This window comes from Miniopterus natalensis, chromosome 4, assembly GCF_054644295.1.
Source record: "Miniopterus natalensis isolate mMinNat1 chromosome 4, mMinNat1.hap1, whole genome shotgun sequence".
NCBI lineage: Eukaryota > Metazoa > Chordata > Mammalia > Chiroptera > Miniopteridae > Miniopterus > Miniopterus natalensis.
The window spans coordinates 72,378,498-72,389,137 of record NC_142084.1 but is presented as its reverse complement, the minus strand read 5'-3'; the positions used below and the strand labels follow the sequence as shown (position 1 = coordinate 72,389,137).

The 10,640-nt window shown below is 45.8% G+C and overlaps 1 pseudogene; it reads right to left on the bottom strand.

Moving 5' to 3' along the window:
- Positions 1-1,342: 1,342 nt before the first annotated feature.
- On the bottom strand, positions 1,343-1,580 carry LOC148093370 (NADH dehydrogenase [ubiquinone] 1 alpha subcomplex subunit 3 pseudogene; annotated as a pseudogene).
- Between the last annotated feature and the right edge of the window lie 9,060 nt (positions 1,581-10,640).

Genomic DNA, 10,640 nt, shown 5'->3' with positions numbered 1-10,640 from the left:
CCTTCCATGGTCTCCATTGATGTATTTATAAAATCAGGCCAGTTGGGGATGCATGGTAGATATGGTGCCTACATGGAACCAGATCATAAACACCCTGCCTCGGGGCATGTCCTCTGCCTGCCAGGGTGGGAGCCTGGTCAATAACCGGGAAAGCCCAGAAGGTGCCAATAGCAGGTAGTGATTAGGACCCCATATGGGGGGGAGGGGGGTGCTGGGAACAGAAACCCACCTTTGAGAGGGTGCCGTGACTTGGGAGCCCTGCCTTAGCTACCCATGACTGCCTGTCCCCCGCAAGGCTTTGCTGCTCCCAGGGTTGGGGTTCCAGCTGCCAGAGATAGACCAAGGCACAGCTAGGCCTCCTTTTGACCAAGAAGCCAAACTGTGGGTGTCTCCAAAATTCCTTGCTGTTCCTATGTACTGTCAGTCTGTGTCTGAATTCTTCTACCAGCTACCCCTGGCCCTTTAGGTTGGGAGAGAAGCTAAAGATCACAGCAGTTAGGTGAGCCCAGCACATATGGGCCTGTAGGGCCTCCACTTGAACATGGCATGACAGGCAGGAGCCAGGCTGTTGACTAACCCAGAGCACCAGGGAGACTGGGAAGGGTTGGGGCAGGGATCTGTTGGCAGATTAGAGGGGGACAGATGAGAAAGGCCCCTTAGGAAGCTGATGTGGGACCCCTGAGCCTTCTTTCTCCCCACTGTGTGCTACACTCAGGAATGGTAGGGGCCCATTTGACCATAATGGGAGCTAATGTCAGCCCAAAACCTCCCACACATTTGCCTTCATCTTCACCAGAACCTGAGAGGTGGATGTGTGATGTGGCCCTTAGTGCCACACCCTGGAAAGTCAGCCACAACCTCCAATTACCCACCCACTTTGGGCAGATTGGAGGTGGGGGGTGAGCAGCAGTTGGAATTGCTCTCCAGTAGCCCCCCAGCTCCCTTTTCACCAGCAGACTGGTGAAGATCACTTAGAGGAGGACATGTGGTATGGAGTCTTCAGCCTGAGACATGGCCCAGGCTTTGACCTCAGGCTGGTCATTCCACCTCAGGCCTCAGTTTCCCCTGCCATCTGGAAAAAGGATTTCTTCTAGTTCAGAAGGTAAAATTTCCTCTGCTACCTTGTAATTTAGGGCTGAATGGGACCTAAATATGCCACTCCTTGTGCCCTTCTCCCCAGCCTCCTCTCCTGGAAGCCTTTTGGATGCCCCAGGGCTCTCTGAGAAGCAGAGGGTGCTGCTGGAAAGGCTCTAGTCTTCTATTTTGTTTTGGGTGTGTGTGGTTTTTTGTTTTCACACTTTTATTGGGGGCCACAGGGGAGGAGGCCTGTCAGTGGAGGTGCTCACAGTTTCTTCAGTTACTCCAATTTGGGCCCTAAGAGTCCTGGGGCCGGCTGGGTATGTCAAGCATGTTTCCATCATCTCGGACTGACACTGGGTAGTTGTAGGGTGTAACCTGGTTGATCATGGCTGTGTGCTGAAGGGGCGCAGAATTATATTAAGACCTCCAGTGGTGAAGAACGCGACCAGCACTGGCTCATTGGCCTAGGTGTTCTTAAAGGTGGCAAGTCTCACGGCCATCTCAATCTTAGCGGCAGCAAGCTCCAATCTTTAGTTTTAAAGCAGGCCTTACTCGGCCAGGCATGGCTCAGTGGTTGAGCATCAACCTAGAATCCAGGAGATCATGGTTCAATTCCCAGTTGGGGCACGTGCCCAGGTTGCGGGCACCATCCCCAGTTGGGGGTGCAGGAGGCAGCCAATCAATGACGACTCATCATTGATGTTTCAACTCTCTCTCTCCCTCTCCTTTCCTCTCTCTGAAATCAGTAAAGATATATTTTAAATAATTAAAGCAGGCCTTTGTTGCCCTGGCCAGGTAACTCAGTTGGTTAGAGCATCCTAATACACCAAGGTTGCAGGTTTGATCCCCGGTCAGGGCACATACAAGAATCAACCAATGAGACATCTGTAATACTGTCAACAATAAAATTAAATTAAAAAAAAATTACAACCCAGCCAGCGTGGCTCAGCAGTTGAGCATCAACCTGTGACCCAGGAGATAGAGGTTCTATTCTCGGTCAGGGCACATGCCCAGTTTTCGGGCTCGATTCCCAGCAGGGGGCATGCAGGAGGCAGCCAATCAATGACTCTCTCATCATTGATGTTTCTATCTCTCCCTCTCCCTTCCTCTCTCTGAAATCCACAAAAATATATTAAAAAAAAATTTACAGCCCTAGCCAGTTTGGTTCAGTGGTTAGCGTCAACCCATGGACTGAAGGGTCTCTGGTTCAATTCAGGTCAAGGGCATGTATCTCTGTTTCAGGCTCAATCCCCGGCCCTGGCCTAGGCATGTGAGGGAGGCAACCAATCGACATGTCTCTCTCACATTGATGTTTCTCTCTCTCCCCCCCACTCTCCCTGAAAAGCAAGGAAAAAATATCCTCATTGAGGATTTAAAAAATGACATATGTAATTAGAAATAAACATTTTTGTAAATTAAAAAATAAAAATAATCAACCGATGAATGCATGGATAGGTAGAACAACAAATAGATGTTTCTCTTTCTCTCTCCCTCTCACTTTAAAATTGATAAAGAAAGAAAAAAAAAGCAGGCCTCTGTTTTGCATGTATGTGTGCACATATACCCACATGTGTAAAACACATGTATGCATAATATGTGCAAACACGCATGGCCAAGCAACTCGAGTACATTTTCTTTGTAAAAGCTAAAAAAATCCAGCCCTGACTGGGTAGCTCACTCAGTTGGAACATCGCCTTGATGGACCACAGTTGGGAGTTCGATGCCTGATTAGGGCACATTGAGTCAACCAGTGAGTGCATGGATGGGTGGAACAATAGGTCTATGCTTCTCCCTCCCTCCCACTCTCTAAAAATCAAATTTTTTAAAAAGAAAAGAAATACCCAGATATATGCAGAACGAAGCACAGAGGTTTCTCCTTCCCACTCTCACATATCAATAAAATAAAATAGAAAATTAAATTTTTTAAATAAGACACACACTGTGCATGCTGCCTGGAGACTTGCTTCCTCACATGACTGGAGGTCTCAGCAGTCTTTCCATGTGAGTAAATGTTCAAGTGCTATTTGTGAATAAGTAACACTGGCCAGAATCCAAAAGTACAGACATGTTTTCTGAGGAACACTTAGTTTTCCTGACCTGCGGAACCCAGGTCTTGGGTGCCCCTACATGTAGATTATCATATGTTCAGGCACATTTCAGATATGACCTTAAAGATGCAAATTACACTTCATTGCACATGCTACTCTGTTGATTATTTTTTACTTAAAAATTTTCCCTAAAAAACTTAAGCATGTTTTGCAACAGACTGTCCTTTATCTCACAAACGTTCTCAAGGATTGGTCCCTACACCCTACAACACTCTTCTTTGTGAATAAAGCCCTATAAATGTCATTTCTGGGACCAAGGGGCTCTCCCTCCACAGCATGCCTGTGCAATCTGACTTGGGGGGGTGAGGGGAGATCCTGTCAACACTCCTGTTTTCCTAGCAGTGCCTGCCTCCCCAGGACATGGTGGGTACCATGGACCCTGAGAAGCACTCTGCCACAAACCACAGCCCTGACCCTTCCAGACCACATCCCTGAGCCCTACTGGGACACGGCCCTGCTGCCATCCCTCTCTCCTTTCCCCACATCTCCTCTCTCTGACCCTATCATTCCGTCCTGACCACCCCAAACCTTGACTATCCTGAGCAATGAAGTTCCCAGAGGAAGCTGTGGGCTTGGGCAGGAGTTCCTGCCCCTCCAGGCCCCGATTTCCTCCTCTATTTAATGACTGCTGATGCCAACGCACAGGGTGATCGTGAGGGCTGCAGATGCCCTCCCTGTGGCCATGGGATGTTGAAACTCTAAGCCTCGATTTCCTCCCGTGAAATGGGGCAGAGGGCTGGCAGGATTAAATACGGTAACCCAGGACTGCCCCTGGAGAGTTTAGAGGGACTGGTCTTGTTATTGATCCTTCCATATTCCACCCTCCTGGGCTTCAATTTCCCCACCTGTGAAGCAGACCTTGTGCATGAGCATCCCCAAGCCCCGTTACAGTGCACCCTACACACCCCTCCACCACCATCTTGAAGATAGAACTGCACCCTCACATTGACCCCCCTTTGACAAAGGAGGGGGCCAAGGCCAAGCATCTGGCCAGAAGAGGGGTACATGGTGGAATTCCATGTGATTGGAAGATTGGGGGATGATTAGCGCTGGGCCTGAAGCCAAACTCCCACACAACTACAGCTCTGCCAGCTGTTCTACCCCGTTGTACAGATGGGGAAACTGAGGCCCAAAAAGAGAAAGAGCCAGTCCCAGGCTTCACAATGAGGTTTTCAAAGCCCTCTCTCAGTTACCATGCCTGCTCAAACCTCAGTTTCCCCATCCAAGTAGAGGCTGGCACTGTTTTGCAGCAGCAGCAACCATTCCAGCTTGTCATTAGGACTTAGAAGTGACCCCTCGGGTCAGGAATCGGTTCCTGTGCTGTGTGACCTAGAGCAAGTGATCCACTTCTGTAAGCCTCAGTTTCCTCATTTGTGAAATGGGAGAATAGTAGTATCTACCACCAGGGTTTTGAGAATCAGTGCCAGTACTCCATGAAGCTCACAGATGTCAGATGACCCATTTCTATCATTCTGTGTCACTGGGAAACTGTCACTGAGGTTTCATGTCAGCCCAATTGTCCTCCTAAAAATAAAATTCTCAAGTCCTTACCTAAATCCCATGATGTGATAGAAGGGCCACCGTGGGTGACCTTGCAAATCCGTTTCACCTCTCAGGGCCTCAGTTTTCTCATTTGTAGAATGTGGATGTTCTTCCTGTCCAGGGGATCAGCTGAGAAGCATGTATGTGAAAAAGATTCGGAGGAAAGCCATACAGAGAGCCAATAAATACCCAAGTAGAGGTGTCCCCTCACTGACAAGAGCCCAGAGAAATGTCAGAATTGCTAACGCCCACGGCTGGCCTGTGTTGGCAGGGACCCCTCCTTGCTGGCTTCCATGAGGATAACCCCAACCTTTTAGTTTCTTACTGATATAAAATTCACATAACATAAAATTCACCATTTAAAAAAAATTAAATATGTCTATTGATTTCAGAGAGAGGAAGAGAGAGGGAGAGAGAAATAGAAACATCAATGATGACTTATTGATCGGCTGCTTCCTGCATGCCCCCCACTGGGGATCAAGCCCAAAACCTGGGCATGTGCCTTGACAGAGAATCGAACTGCGATCTCCTCGATCACAGGTCCATGCTCATCCACTGAGTCACACCAACCAGGCAAATTCACCATTTTTTAAAGTGAACAATTCAGTGGCATTTAACACACAATATTGTACAACCAGTACCTCTACCTAGTTCCAGAACATTCCATCACCCCAAAAGGAGGCCCCGCCCCCATAAGCAGTCACTTCCCATCCTCCTTTCCCAGCCCCTGACAAACACTAGCCCACTTTCTATCTCTATGAATTTGCCTGTTCTGGACATTTTATATAAATGGGATCAGAAAACACGTGGTCTTTTGTGTCTGGCTTCTTTTACTCGGCATGATGTTTCAAGGTTCATCCACATTGTAGCATATGTCAGTACTTCAGTCCTTTTTATGGCTGAATAATATTCCACTGTGTAGATAGGCCACATTTTGCTCATTCATTCATCTGTTGATGGGCATTTAGGTTGTTTTCACCTTTTGGTGATTGTGGATAGAGTTGCTCTGAATATGTGTGTACAAGTTTTGTGTTTCACCCTGTTTTAAACTCTTTTGGGTCTATACCTAAGAGTAGAATTACTGGATCAATGGTAACTCTGTGTTTAACCTTTTGAAAACCACCAAGCTGTTTTCTACAGGGGTTGCACCAGACTCCAGCCTTTTTGTCAACCGAGCTGGGCTGGTGCCTTTAAATACCAGTGCCCCTCTGCTCCATGGGGCAAACCACTGGCGTCAAACCAGGGTGTGATTCTTGATGTCCACAGATGTGTCAGGAGCCTTGCTGTGCTGGTGAATCCTGGGGACAAAGCCAATAGAGGGAAGGAAGGGAAAATTTAAGGGGGCTTTGGAGGTGAAATATAGTGGGACTTTGGAAAAAGGAGTTTGATGCTGGAGGATAAAAGCTAAAGTAAGATGTGATTTTTGTAGAAATGTAAAATGTAGACAGATGCCCATATACAGGGACGGTGAACTGTACTTGAGCAAAGAGAAGGCAGGCCTGCTCCAAAATGTCTGCCCTGAGAAAAGGGGGGCAGGGGTGCTCTTCCCGCCCCTCCCCCAGCCATGTGCCTCATTGCACAGAGAGAGCTTGCCTGTGCAGTTTAAAAAGAAAATGCACTGAAGAATATTCAAAGGAAATAAAAATGACGAAGCACGCGCTGGCGGCAATTGTCAGCCTTTGTTTTGGAGGCAGCTGTGGTCTTGTGGGGGGAAAGCACCGGATTTGAATGGAGACTGTCTCTTCCCATTACTTCTTTCCAGGACCCGGTTTGCAAGCTGCTGTGAGTCCCTCCAGCATCTCCCTGACAGTTTCTCAGTAGCCTCCATCCCTCTATCTGTTGGTTCACTGGGCCACCTCCCTGACAGGGGAAAGGGCCAGCCCTGTACACGCCAAGATACTGTTCCCAGAGGGAGCAGGAACAGACACAAAATCAACCCTTCACCCCTGAGCTATACACATCTCAGCTGCTTTCGACCAAGACATTCACCCCTTCAAACACCTCCTGCTTCATATCACCGTCAATCAGGCTGAGGAGCACCCCTGAACCCCCCACTGAGTCCCACTCCTGCCCTCTCCCCTTCTCTGTGTAAAATGGATCACAGTAGGGAGCACCTTGCGCTCAGCGAACAGTTAAAGGTCACACTTGTTCTACAAAAAGCAAGATCCACATTAAGAGTGCAAAGGAACTTTTCTGAGTGACGATGGGGTACACGTTGGGCGAGGTGTCAGGCCCAGGAGTCAGGACTCAGCAGCAAAAGCACAGTGGGTACCGGGTGCTTGGCAACAGCTGGGGCACAACAGAGGCAGAGCATGTGGCTGTGGGCCCAGCACTGGGAGGCCAGCATCTGAAGGCTGCATTCATCTTCCCAGGAAAGGCACAATTCTCTCTTTCCCCTCAGTTCCCCCCTGCACCCCTTCTTCCGCCCTAGTTTCTTGTTTACGCATTCAGAGTCATGACTTATTTTCAGATGAGAACGTTGTCCTCCACACTCTCTGTGGCAACGTGCCAGAGCCATGTGCTGGCCACAGCGAGGGAAGGGAGGCCAGAACGAACCCAGCCTGAATGAGAGAAGGCAGGTCCTCGGGGAAGGTTCTCAGTCAGGCCTGGCCTTTGGCCTTCTGTTTATCCTGATGGACAGCACCTAGGAGTGCAGGTGGCCCAAATTTTCCGATTCTCCATACCCCTGAAGAACAGAGACGAACATGCTGGTTCAGCACTGTCTTTGAGGTAGACATGAACAGTGTCATTCCAAGTTTGCCTGGGTGAGCCAGGTGTGGTTCAGGGTGGGTTGTGAAGTGTCCAAAAACAATCACTCCTTCAGATCATGCAGACAAATGAGTATGCATTCATTTTGATTTTTAAAATTTTATTTTTTATTTTATTTTTTCTTTATTGTTGAAAGTATTACAGATGTTCCCCTTTTTCCCCCATTGAAACCCTCCATCAGGCAACCCCCCAAGTCCTCTCCACACTATTGTCTGTGTCCATAGGTCATGTATATATGCATCTAAGTTCTTTGGTTAATCTCTCCCCCACCCCCCACCCTCAGAAATTTGTCCGATTGCTCCATGGCTCTGTATCTCTGTATCTTGTTCAATCGTTTATTTTGTTCATTAGATTCTACATATGAGTAAGATCATATGGTACTTGTCTTTCAACAGAAAATAAACAAAAATTATTCTTTGTATATATATTTTAAATATATGGGTACAATAGATTGGAACCAAAAGCATTTTCTAGTTCTGTTCACCTCTGTGCATGTGCTTGTGCGTGTGTGTGTGAGTACGTCTATAAAGGAAGTTCGCTTGCGGAAGTAGACAATGGATTGATGGAATTTAGTTATATTTTGGGTGTACAGTAAACCCTTGATTTTTCAGACCTTGATTTAATGGACTTCAGATTTAACAGACAAAATTTCTGGTCCGTATGTTATATGTGAAAATTAACACCCTGTTAATTTTAAAATGCTTTTAACCAAGACTTCCTTATAATTAAATTAACAGGCTATTTTTCTTTGTTATTAATTCACTGTTATTTTTAACAAATTTTAGCTAATAGGCCATATGTTGGAAAAAACACTGTAGTAATTTTGCTGACAAGTAAATATTACATATCCACAACTTTGGTCTACATATTTAAATCCAAGAGTCACCTCTCGTAAACAGTGTTCCCCCAATGATTAGCATGTGATCACATGCATCCTGTGAGTACTGTGGCTTGACTTTCTGCACCAGTTTTAAAGTGCAGGCCAGTGTTCTGACTTGCGCTAAGCTATGCCTCAGCCGCATGCATTTGTGTACTGCCAGTGACTGGTGAATGCACTCATTTACTAGACCTATTCAGTATAAATGTAAAATTACAGTGATACATATAGAAAATTTTTCTGTCATGACATAGTCCAGCTCCTGTAGCTGCCTCTCACTATAGTGGCTGCCTCTCGTGGCAGTGGCTGCCTCTCCCAATGCTTGCTGCCTCTCTCAATACTGGCTTCCTCTCACGATAGTGTCTGCCTCTCAAGATACTAGCTCCATTTTGATTTTTAAATTATGATTATTTTTATTGTTTATTAGGTTTTATAAAGTTGAGTTCACTGTTGGTTCCCAACTTCAATTTGGCAAACTCCTATTCATCCTTCAAAACCCAACAGTCACTCCCTCCTCCATTCTTCACACACGCACACAAATGTTACATCTTTCCCCTCTCTGTACTGTGAGAGAAATCCACTAGCACCATGATCATCTGTTTATGACTCTTTTTCCCCCTCTAGACTCTGTTCTAGCACCCAGCTCAGTGCCTGCTATACAGAGGGTACTCAGTAAATGTAAAGTTTTGGAGAACATTTTTAAAAACAGCTTTATTACACTATAATTCACATACCATTCATTATACCCACTTAAAGTATACAGATTAATGGTTTTTAAGATATTCACAGATGCCCAGCTGGCATGGCTCAGCATCAACCTATGATCCAGGAGATGGAGGTTCAGTTCCCGGTCAGGGCACATGCCTGGGTTTCAGGCTCGATCCCCAGCAGGTGGCATGCAGGAGGCAGCCAACGACTCTTATTGATATTTCTCTCTCTCTCTTCCTCTCCCTTCCTCTCTCTGAAATCAATAAAAATATATTTTTTAAAAAGATATTCACAGATATGTGCAATCATCACTCCAGTCAATTTAAAACACTTTAATCAACCCCCCAAAATAAATCCCTTTCCCATTAGCAGTTATTCCCCACTTCCCCTCCCCCACCCCTAGCAACCACTGATCTGCTTTCTGTCTCTGTGGACTTGCTTGTTCTGGACATTTCATAGAAATGGGATCATACAAGATGTGGGCTTTTGTGCCTGGCTTCTTTCACTCAGCATCATGTTTTTCGAGGTTCATCCATGTTGTAGCCTGTGTCAGTGCTTCAGTCCTGCTTTATAGCTGAGTAATATTTCATTGTATGGCTGGACCACAGTTTGTCTAGTCATCACCCACTGATGGACACTTGGGTTGTTTCCACCTTTTTACTATTATGAATTTTATGTTTCACATCTCTTGGGTACATACTGAGGACTGTCAGTAAATGTTTGTTTTTAAGTTTTTATTTATTGATTTTAGAGAAAGAGGAAGGGAGAGAGAAGGGGTGGAGAAACATCGATTTGTTGTTCCCTGTATTTATGCATTCATTGGTTGATTCTTCTGTGTGCCCTGACTCTGGATCAAACTCACAACCTTGGAGTATTGAGCCAACACTCTAACCAGCTGAGCTACCTGGTCAGGGCTAATGGTTATTTTTAACCCTGTTAAATAGCCACTTGGATTGGGTAGACCAGAGATCCAATGCCACAGGCTTTCAAATAAAAAATGTGGGTTGGAGTCTGCCCCCACTGACTCACCTGTGAAAGGGACCACCAAGGCCATAGGTTACTCTGATGGCCACCAAGGGACCTCAGGGTCCCATGAGGAGAAAGTGCCTTTTTATTGTCAGCTGCTATAATCTCTTTCTTTTGCCTGGGTCTCTCTAAAGTGAAATTTTTGCTCTTTTAGGCCAGCTGGTCCATCTCTCAGGCTTTTTCTGGATCTGTTCCTGGATCTTCATAGAGGTTGCCCTCACTTGACAAAATAATATTTATTGTTTTCCATTATTTTAAATGTGTGCTCTTAATCTTCAGCATTGCAGATCTTTTTTCCCTTTCATTAAAGTTTTTATTTTGAAATAACTCTATATTCACATGTAATAGTAAGAAATAAGAAAGAATTGAAAGCATATGTTCATACAGAAACTTATATGTGACTACAAAATAGTCAAAGTGGAAACAATCCAAATGTCCACCAACTGATGGATGGATGGATGGATGGATGGATGGATGGATGGATGGATGGATGAATAAAAAATGAAACATCAACACAGTTGAATATGATT